This window comes from Ahaetulla prasina, chromosome 1 (assembly GCF_028640845.1).
Source record: "Ahaetulla prasina isolate Xishuangbanna chromosome 1, ASM2864084v1, whole genome shotgun sequence".
NCBI classification, from domain to species: domain Eukaryota; kingdom Metazoa; phylum Chordata; class Lepidosauria; order Squamata; family Colubridae; genus Ahaetulla; species Ahaetulla prasina.
Genome location: NC_080539.1, coordinates 36110341 through 36121566, shown reverse-complemented (window position 1 = coordinate 36121566; position 11226 = coordinate 36110341). Strand labels below are relative to the sequence as shown.

Below are 11226 nucleotides of genomic sequence, written 5' to 3'. Positions count from 1 at the left end.
GGATGGGGTCTTTTCCCCATCAATCTGTTAGATCTCCAGGTATCTCTGCCCTGCATACTCTAGCATCCACCAAGGCTGGCTGTTGTGTCTTGTCCGCTCTCACCTCAGCCGGGGTCTGCTTATCTGCTCCCGAACACGGAGGAATGTATGCCTCCCGGCCCCAGTTCTGGCTCCATGCCCAGACAAGCTGCAGAGGAGGGGGCACCTCCCGGTCCCAGCCCTGGCTCCATGCCCAAGCAGGCTGCAGAGGAGGGAGCATCCCCCGGCCCCAGCCCTGGTTCCAGGCAAACGGAGCAGCTAGACCCCTCCCCCTCCTCCACAGCATGTGAGCCTGAGGAAAGTTTACTTCCAACAACAGCTGATTGGAGTGACCCTCGCATCAGAAGATTGGATAGGCGGAGGCAACAGAAGGAAGGGAAGGGCAGGCCTTAATGAGTGCTGAGTCATGGAGCCACACCCCATGGCCTATATAAAGGATCTGCTTTCTGGCAGTCTCTGAGTCAGGCAAAGTCGAACTTATCTTGCTGAAGTCACTTACTGGTCTCCTGCCTGCTCTGAGGACTTTGCTAGGACTTTGGGCAGAGCTGCAGAGGCAAGCCTGATTCGGATTTCCCTGACCCGGCCGTCAGCGGAGGAGTGGGAAACGACACTGGCAGCTCTTCCCCCTCTTCCTCATTGTCCATTCCCCAGCCAAGGCATGTTCTGCCGGCATCTCAGGGTCAGCAATACTAGACATGCCAAGAATGCTCTCATTCTCCCTTGAGGCCTCTGAGGAAGACGTGAGTGAGCCAACATCCAGAGGAGATATCATACTACTGAACTGCATGTTTTTGAATAGGGCCCATTGTTCAAGTCTGCTGGTCCATAATTTAGTCATTTTGTCAAAGAGTGCAATAAGTTTTGTCTGGCATGATGTGTTTTTGACAAACACATATTGGATTCCAGTGATGGCTTTGCTTGTTTCTAAGTGTCTGCAGATCCTTGATTATCCAAAGATTACTTGATAATCTTTTCCAGGATCTTTTTAAGAAAAGTGAGACTGATTGGTCTGTAGTTTTCTGGGTCCTTTTTTCTCCCCTTTTTTGAAGATGGGAACTACATCAGCTCTTTTCCAATCATCTGGTATTTCCAGTATCTTTGAAAGATATGGTGAGTGGTTGTGAGATCACATCTGCCAGCTCCTTCAGAACTCTGGGATGTAATCTGTCTGAGTCTGGGGATCTAAAGTGGATAGGTGTTTTCTTACCTATTTTGACTTGTATTCCTAAAATAGTCCAAGCTATCAAAAGTAGTACCATAAAAGACAAATTAGGAATATATTTTTTTACATACTGCTTTTGATAGAGTGAAAAGTTTTTTCCTTTTGTCGTTTTATGCTCATGTTCATCTATGCCGCCCCCTCCCCATTCATGCAGTCACACACATGTACTGTCCCAAGCTGCTTTTAAAGAAATCACACAACAACTACAATGCTCACTTAGCTATATTTTCAGGGAAATTTGCTAATTTTTTTCTTCTATGCATAGATAGCAATTTGGATTGAGATAAAGAAAAATAAAGTGATGGGAAATGCTGATGTCAAGTCATTACTCAGCTCTTGAAGATATCCAAGGAGATTTCATTATTTTCAAATTCTAAAAATGAGATAAAATAATGGATTAAACAAAGTTTAATGTATTTTCTACCAGCTTAATTCCCAAAATTCAATCTCTCCTGCCCTCTTTTCTGCCTTTGAAACATCTCTTGTTCTTCAGGCCAATGCCTTGCAATGCTTTTTAAATGAAATCCATAAGCAGGCAGAATATCCAATTCTACACCTTGGCCTCTTTATTAAAAGAGAGTTTTCTCACCTTCTACAGCATGTAAATCCCCCATTACATCCCCATGTCCCAAGGTTTCGTTCAGGAGGACAGTAATAGGGAACACAGACCCCCTCCTCGATGCCTACAAACATAGTTGGCATTTCCTGTGAAAAGAAAAAAAGGAAGCAGATGAATGATGAGTAAAGATACCTTGATATTCATACAAATTTCTCCTTTCATGACACCATCTGCTCCTGAGAATAGGAGGATTCTTAGTCCTTCAGGTATTTCCATCTGATTAGTCAGATCCATTTCTTTTGTCTTCCTGCAGCAGAAGTGCAGGAATCACATATCAAGCAAAGTCTGAACCTTGACCTAGAGTAGAATTGGCTGGCATGAATATACCTATTAATGCATTTGGAAGGAAACAATCTGATTCTCCCTAATTAAGACCTTGTTGAGATATAATAATAATAATAATAATAATAATAATAATAATAATAATAATAATAATAATAATAATAATAATAATAATAATAATAATAATAATAATAATAATAATAATAATAATAATAATAATAATAATAATAATAATAATAATAATAATAATATCAGAGTTGGAAGGGACCTTGGAGGTCTTCTAGTCCAACCCCCTGCCAAGATAGGAAACCCTACACCATTTCAGACAAATGGCTATCCAACATTCTCTTAAAAATTTTCAGTGTTGGAGCATTTACAACTTCTGCAGGCAAGTTGTTCCACTGATTAATTGTTCTAACTGTCAGGAAATTTCTCCTTAGTTCTAGGTTGCTTCTCTCCTTGATTAGTTTACACCCATTGCTTCTTGTTCTACCCTCAGGTGCTTTGGAGAATAGTTTGACTCCCTCTTCTTTGTGGCAACCCCTGAGATATTGGAACACTGCTATCATGTCTCCCCTAGTCCTTCTTTTCATTAAACTAGGCATACCCAATTCCTGCAACCGTTCTTCATATGGTTTAGCCTCCAGTCCCCTAATCATCTTTGTTGCTCTTCTCTGCACTCTTTCTAGCGTCTCAGCATCTTTTTTACATTGTGGCGACCAAAACTGAATGCAATATTCCAAGTGTGGCCTTACCAAGGCATTATAAAGTGGTATTAACATTTCACGTGATCTTGATTCTATCCCTCTGTTTAGCAGCCCAGAACTGCATCGTTCTCTCCACTATTAGTATCAATCCTTATGTGCTATAAAAAATCCTGAGGTACAATGTCTGCTTCCTCTGCTTGTTTTGGATGGGAAATCCTTCAGTCAGAATAGTTAGGCTTACTGTACTTTGAATTTAAGGACATTTTCTCCAGCTTTCACCCTCTTTGTTTAACGTAGGAAAAACTCCTATGACTGCTCTTTGCTCTTGGAAATCTGTGCTTATGAAACCAGTTATGACTTCTTTGAGGGACTCTCAGGATATCTGAGCCCTCAAAAACGGTTTGAAGGACGCAGCACTTCTGTCCTTCTCTGAAAGAGAACTGCATTAGATTGTTCACAGAACCCCAAAGAGTAAAGATTTTCTTTAAATGCAGTTTTGCTTTCTCTATTAAGAAAATAATTATAGGTATGTTGTTATTGAAGGTAATTTCTCTACTCTTAATAATTTTTTATTATTTTTTGTCTTATTTCCTTTCTTCCTCCCTCCATAAAGTACAAATAGGTTTAATAAATGATTAGGATCTTTCTTCTTCCCTAAATAGATAATAATTTGGTAAACCAAAATCAATCCTTAACTCTAACACCTAAAACCAAACAAAGGAAGGAAGGAAGGAAAGAAGAAAGGAAGGAAGGAAGGAAGGAAGGAAGGAAGGAAGGAAGGAAGGAAGGAAGGAAGGAAGGAAGAAAGAAAGAAAGAAAGAAAGAAAGAAAGAGAAAGCTACAACAACAAAAACCTGAATACAGTTCAGTGCAGATCTATTTGTTTAGAATGGAGTGAGTTATCAGCCCTTTCTAAATTACCTGAAATTTAGTTTCTTTCCTGGTTCAGGCAGAATTGCAAGGCAAAGGAATGCGAGGACCAAATAAAAGATCTTCATATTGAATTTGATTCTGACCAAATCTTACTCTTGAAACAGGACACACTTCTCTATTTATAGAGTAGTAATGATTGCATCACACTGCCTCAATGAAATATATATTCTGAGGGTTGCAAAACTCCTAGAAAGAGCGTGGGACTTGGTAGGAAGGCTAACCTGGTGTGGTTTCAAAAGATCCCAGGATCAAAGATGGCAGAGAAAAGTCCTTCCTTAATTTCTACTGAACCTCTGTGAATCAAGAAAAATAATGCTTGGCTATATTCACTAGTGGTGAGAGTTTAGGGAAAGCTGTGATACAGTTAGAACAAAATGATGGAATTCCTGGATTTTCACTCTTGTTCTTGGAGACAGAATTTGATAGGTGGACTTTGCAAAAAAACAAGCTTTCCTCCTTGGTAGATTTCTGTGGCACTCAATTAAAGTGCAGACCTTTTTTGCTTTCATTGCACAGCTTAATGATTCCTGTTTGCCTAAAGTCCCAAAAACATATTAATGATAATGTGAACCTTAAACCCAAAGAGGATAAGAATAGAGGACGCTCCAATTATACAGTGCATGTCAGAGTCACCTCCAAGAAGCTTCCATCCTAGTGAAATAACCGAAGTCTCCAGAGATGGACCCGAATTCAAAAATAGTGATGGCTCAGTGGTGCCTAAATTCTGTAGAGTCATCTGCAAAAGTGAGACCAGCAAATGAAATTTCATTCATACTATAAACACAATTGCCAAAACCAACCTCAGCCTCAACAAACTTAGAGCTAGACCTGACTATCATTCTTGCAATGTATTAGATCCCGTGAACTATGTACAGAACTCAAACGACGGCAAGAAGGTGAAACCAACCTTTACATTGACTACCGTCCTTATTTTTTATTTATTTGATTTTTATACCGCCCTTCTCCCGAAGGACTCAGTCCTGACTGCATAAAAAGAAAAACCTATAATCAAATAACCATCACCCAACCTCACTTCAATCAAAACACCCAACCATCCATCAGTCAAGGCATTCATCCATTTGACAATCAAAGCATCCATCCATCCATCTCACTAAACTTCAAAACATCCGTCGTACAGAACCCTCAAAGAGTAAAGATTTTCTTTAAATGCAGTTTTGCTTTCTCTATTAAGAAAATAATTATAGGTATGTTGTTATTGAAGGTAATTTCTCTACTCTTAATAATTTTTTATTATTTTTTGTCTTATTTCCTTTCTTCCTCCCTCCATAAAGTACAAATAGGTTTAATAAATGATTAGGATCTTTCTTCTTCCCTAAATAGATAATAATTTGGTAAACCAAAATCAATCCTTAACTCTAACACCTAAAACCAAACAAAGGAAGGAAGGAAGGAAGGAAGAAAGAAAGAAAGAAAGAAAGAAAGAAAGAAAGAAAGAAAGAAAGAAAGAAAGAAAGAAAGAAAGAAAGAAAGAAAGAAAGAAAGAAAGAGAAAGCTACAACAACAAAAACCTGAATACAGTTCAGTGCAGATCTATTTGTTTAGAATGGAGTGAGTTATCAGCCCTTTCTAAATTACCTGAAATTTAGTTTCTTTCCTGGTTCAGGCAGAATTGCAAGGCAAAGGAATGCGAGGACCAAATAAAAGATCTTCATATTGAATTTGATTCTGACCAAATCTTACTCTTGAAACAGGACACACTTCTCTATTTATAGAGTAGTAATGATTGCATCACACTGCCTCAATGAAATATATATTCTGAGGGTTGCAAAACTCCTAGAAAGAGCGTGGGACTTGGTAGGAAGGCTAACCTGGTGTGGTTTCAAAAGATCCCAGGATCAAAGATGGCAGAGAAAAGTCCTTCCTTAATTTCTACTGAACCTCTGTGAATCAAGAAAAATAATGCTTGGCTATATTCACTGGTGGTGAGAGTTTAGGGAAAGCTGTGATACAGTTAGAACAAAATGATGGAATTCCTGGATTTTCACTCTTGTTCTTGGAGACAGAATTTGATAGGTGGACTTTGCAAAAAAACAAGCTTTCCTCCTTGGTAGATTTCTGTGGCACTCAATTAAAGTGCAGACCTTTTTTGCTTTCATTGCACAGCTTAATGATTCCTGTTTGCCTAAAGTCCCAAAAACATATTAATGATAATGTGAACCTTAAACCCAAAGAGGATAAGAATAGAGGACGCTCCAATTATACAGTGCATGTCAGAGTCACCTCAAGAAGCTTCCATCCTAGTGAAATAACCAAGTCTCCAGAGATGGACCATTCAAAAATAGTGATGGCTCAGTGGTGCCTAAATTCTGTAGAGTCATCTGCAAAAGTGAGACCAGCAAATGAAATTTCATTCATACTATAAACACAATTGCCAAAACCAACCTCAGCCTCAACAAACTTAGAGCTAGACCTGACCTATCATTCTTGCAATGTATTAGATCCCGTGAACTATGTACAGAACTCTGGCAAGAAGAAGGTGAAACCAACCTTTACATTGACTACCGTCCGATTTTATAGCTAAGGACTCAGTCTGACTGCATAAAAGAAAACCTATAATCAAATAACCAAAACCTCACTTCAATCAAAACACCCAACCATCCATCAGTCAAGGCATTCATCCATTTGACAATCAAAGCATCCATCCATCCATCTCACTAAACTTCAAAACATCCGTCGTACAGAACCCTCAACCAACCAACGTTCAACCAACCAACCTCCAACTTCTAAACCTCCAACCATCCAATGATCAACCATCCATTACTCAATCAACCATCCTCCAACCACCCATTGTACATAACCCTCAACCAAATATCATCCAAAATTAGGCACACACACCCCTTACCTCTTCAAAACCAAACACTGCAGATCTTAAATGCAAATTAATAAATGCAAGAAGCATTGTAAACAAATTGCCTGAATTTATTGTCTTGTTAAACAATGGTACGTTTGATATTATATTTGTTTGTGAAACATGGCTGAACTCATCCCTCCCTGATTCCATTATTTCAAACATAAGCCGCCAGCTGAAGACGCTGTTGTTTCGACGTGCAGGACTAGTTTGAACATAGTTTTAATCTAGGGTTTTTAAATTAGGGGTTTTAAACGGGGTTTTAAATTGTATTTAAAATTTTTAGGCCATTATCGAATCAGTTTTTTAAATAGTTTTTAATTTGTATTGTATGTATTTTGTCTTTTTACTGGCTGTAAACCGCCCTGAGTCCTTCGGGAGAAGGGTGGTATACAAATATAATAAATAATAATAATAATAACAAAGAGTATCAAGTTTTTCGATCAGATCCTGAAACCCGCAGAGGTGGTGGTGTGGCTATCTTTTACAAAAAGTCACTAAATCTAAAAAATATTCAAGTTGCACATAAACTTTCTCTTCCTGAAACTATTGTATGTGACCTATCCCTTAACACCACATTTCAATTATTACTATGCTACAGAGCCCCCGACTACAACATCACTCATGCAAACATGTTAACCACATTGATAACATGGGCTACCTCTTGCCCATATCCTCTCATCTTCCTGGGTGACCTAAATCTACCATCCATCCATCCATCCATCCATCCATCCATCCATCCATCCATCCATCCATCCATCCATCCATCCATCCATCCATCTATTTATTTATTTATTTATTTATTTATTTATTTATTTATTTATTTATTTATTTATTTATTTATTTATTATATTTGTATACCACCCTTCTCCCGAAGGACTCAAGGCAATTCGCAGCCAATAAAACCAAAATACATATAATACAGATTTAAAACAGTATAAAAAACTAATTCGATAAATGGCCTAAAATTTTTTAAATACAATTAAAACCCCATTTAAAAAACCCCAATTTAAAACCCCGATTTAAAACTATGTTCAATCTAGTCCTGCACATCGAAACAACAGCGTCTTTAGCTCGCAGCGGAAGGTCCGGAGGTAGGGGAGTTGACGAAGCCCCGGAGGCAGCTCGTTCCAGAGGGCAGGAGCCCCCACAGAGAAGGCCCTCCCCCTGGAGGTTGCCAGCCGACATTGTTTGGCTGACAGTATCCGGAGGAGGCCGTCTCTGTGAGAGCGCACTGGTCGATGAGAGGCTACTGGTGGCAGTAGGTGGTCCCATAAGTATCCCGGTCCTAAGCCATGGAGCGCTTTAAAGGTGATAACAAACACCTTGAATTGGACCCAGAAGACCACTGGGAGTCAGTGCAGACTGCGCAGGAGAGGTGTCACATGGGAGCCATGAGGTGCTCCCTTTATCACCCGCGCAGCCGCATTCTGGACCAGTTGAAGCCTCCGGGTTCAAGGGGAACCCCATGTAGAGAGCATTGCAGTAGTCCAGGCAGAATGTAACAAGAGCGTGAGTGACTGTACATAAGGAAGCCCGGTCCAGAAAGGGGCGCAACTGGCGTATCAGGCGAACCTGATAAAAAGCTCCCCTGGCGACGGCCATCATATGTTCTTCTAAAGACAGCCGTACATCCAGGAGGACGCCCAGATTGCGAGCCCTCTCCGTGGGGGACAACGACTTGCCCCCGATGGTCAGCGATGGAGTTAGCTGACTGTACCGGGCTGCCGGAATCCACAGCCACTCGGTCTTGGTGGGATTGAGCCTGAGTCTGTTTCTCCCCATCCAGACCTGTACGGCCTCCAGACACTGGAACATCACTTCAACAGCCTCATTGGGGTGGTTAGGGGTGAAAATATACAGCTGTGTATTATCAGCGTATAGATGACAACTCACCCCACAACCACGGATTATCTCACCCAGCGGCTTCATATAGATGTTGAACAGAAGAGGTGAGAGAACCGATCCTTGCGGCACCCCACATAAGAGGTGCCTCGGGGCCGATCTCTGCCCTCCTGTCAACACCATCTGCGACCAGTCGGAGAGATAGGAGGAGAACCACCGATGAACGGTGCCCCCCACTCCAAGTCCCCCGAGCCGGCGCAGCAGGATACCATGGTCGATGTATCAAAAGCCGCTGAGAGATCTAGTAGGACCAAGACAGAAGAGCAACCTCTGTCCCGAGCCCTCCAGAGATCATCAACCAATGCAACCAAGGCCATTTCCGTGCTGTAACCAGGCCGGAAACCGGACTGGAACAGATCTAGATAGACAGTTTCATCCAGGCACTGGGGTGCAACCACACTCTCAACAACCTTCGCCACAAAACGAAGGTTGGAGACAGGACGGTAATTTGATAAAATAGCTGGATCCAGGGAAGGCTTCTTGAGGAGGGGCCTCACCACCGCCTCTTTCAAGGCGGTAGGGAGACACCCTCCATTAAAGAAGCATTAACAATTCCCTAGAGCCAGCCTCGTGTCACCACCCGGGTGGCCAGTACCAGTCAGGAGGGACACGGGTCCAGTAAACATGTGGTCGCATTCAGTCCCCCCAGTATCCTGTCCATGTCCTCAGGAGCCACAGAATCAAACTCATCCCAGATAGTAACCCAAAGACCTGCCTCTCCCACCCCGCCCGGATCTACCCAATCTGTGTCCAAACCTTCCCGAATCTGAGTGATTTTATCAAACAGATATTGTCCAAACTCCTCAGCACGGCCCTGTAGCCATTAACTGGATAACAAATGAATGTACAACTGATCGATCCATACTACAATATACAACGCTGTTACAAACCTAGGTCTTGAACAGCTAGTAACTAACAATACAAGACTCAACAACTGCCTTGACCTCATCTTCTGCAACAACACAAACTCAATTTATGGACTACAAATAAAAGAACCCTTTTCCAACAGCGACCACTGCATGATAGACTTTTGTCTCAATATATGCCCTTACATAAATCGTCATAATAATAGTATTCCAAACTACAATTTCAAAAAAGCTAACTATGACCTTATAAGCAACGACCTCTCATCTCTTGATTGGCTAAATCTGTTCTCTACCTGTACCACTGCTGAAGACCACTATAAAGTTTTCTACTTGAAATCAATAGAATCATTAAATTATACGTACCACAAACCATGTTCAAAATCAAAAAAAGTAAATTACCCATATCAATAAAAAAGCTTCAATCCAAAAAAAATCCCTCTGGAAAAGAAACAAAAAGGGCTATGTAGCAAATTCCAATCGTGCTTTTTATAATTTTGTGAACAATAAACTTAAAGACTCAAGATCCATCCCACCACTAAAAGAACCTAACGGCAAAGAATGTAATGATGAAACAGTTAAAGCAAATCTCTTTAACACATTCTTTGGCTCAGTTTTTCTTAAAAGTAATAGCTTATACCTGACATTCCCCAATCGTACCAACAATGAGTACAACGACCTAACACATATAGACTTCACAGAAGATAATGTTGAAAAAGCTCTTAGCAAACTGAAACCTTCTCTATCTATTGGGCCTGGAAAAGCTCTTCATAACTTAAAACTATCGCTATCTATTGGACCCGATGGACTATGTGCATACTTCTTAAAAAAACTTTCCACTAATATAGAAGAACCCCTAAGCATAATCTTTGAAAAAGCTTTACAAAAAGGAAAAAAAAACCCAAACCAATCCAATCTACCAAAAACAGTACCATAAAAAACAGATTAGGAACACAAGTTAAAATAGGAAAGAAAATGGTAAGTGAACACCTGTCCACCTTAGATGAGTTCAAATCACCAGAACCAGATGGATTCACCCCAAGGTTCTGAAGGATTTGGCAGATATGACCTCAGAACCACTGAACTATATCCTTTCAAAGACCACTGGGAAACTACCAGCTGATATACTTCCCACAAAGAAGATGGAGTCAATTTAATCTCCAAAGCACCTGAAGGTAGAACAAGAAGCAATGGGTGGAAACTAATCAAGGAGAGAAGAAGCTTAGAACTAAGGAGAAATTTCCTGACAATTAAAAAATTTAATCAGTTGAACAACTTGACTCCAGAAGTTGTGAATGCTCCAATGCTGGAAGTTTTTAAGAAGATGTTGTATAACTATTTGTCTGAAGTGGCATAGGATTTCCTGCCTAAGCAGGGGGTTGGACTAGAAGACCTCCAAAGTCCCTTCCAACTCTGTTATTCTATTCTATTCTATTCTATTCTATTCTATTCTATTCTATTCTATTCTATTCTATTCTATTCTATTCTATTCTATTTTATTCTATTCAATTCTTTATGACAAATTTACCCAGAAGCTGAACAGGGTAGAGAAAATGTCTTGGAACAGTTTCATTGCAATAGTTCATGGCTTTCTGTGTAATCACAAGGCTGAAAACTATGAGCAGTTTGTTCAGACTCTCATAAAGAATTATACCAAAATGGGATGCAGAATGTCTCTCAAAGTCCATATACTTGATGCTCGTCTTGTCAAATTCAAGGAGAACGTGGGTACTTATTCAGAGAAACAAGGTGAGCACATTCACCAGGATATCCTGGACTTTGAACAT

At 40.4% G+C, this 11226-nt stretch overlaps 1 long non-coding RNA gene across 2 annotated transcripts in view; it reads right to left on the bottom strand.

Moving 5' to 3' along the window:
• Positions 1–1477: 1477 nt before the first annotated feature.
• The window catches only part of LOC131189048 (uncharacterized), a 90790-nt gene continuing 81041 nt past the window's right edge, over positions 1478–11226 (bottom strand). The window contains exons 1-3 of one of the 2 annotated variants that reach the window (XR_009152886.1): positions 3791–3902; positions 1851–1966; positions 1478–1634 (exon numbers count right to left, since the gene is read on the bottom strand). This is a non-coding gene — a long non-coding RNA (uncharacterized LOC131189048). Of the gene's footprint in view, positions 1635–1850; positions 1967–3790; positions 3903–11226 lie in introns of those variants that run through there. The other variant, XR_009152887.1, reaches the window with a different exon arrangement.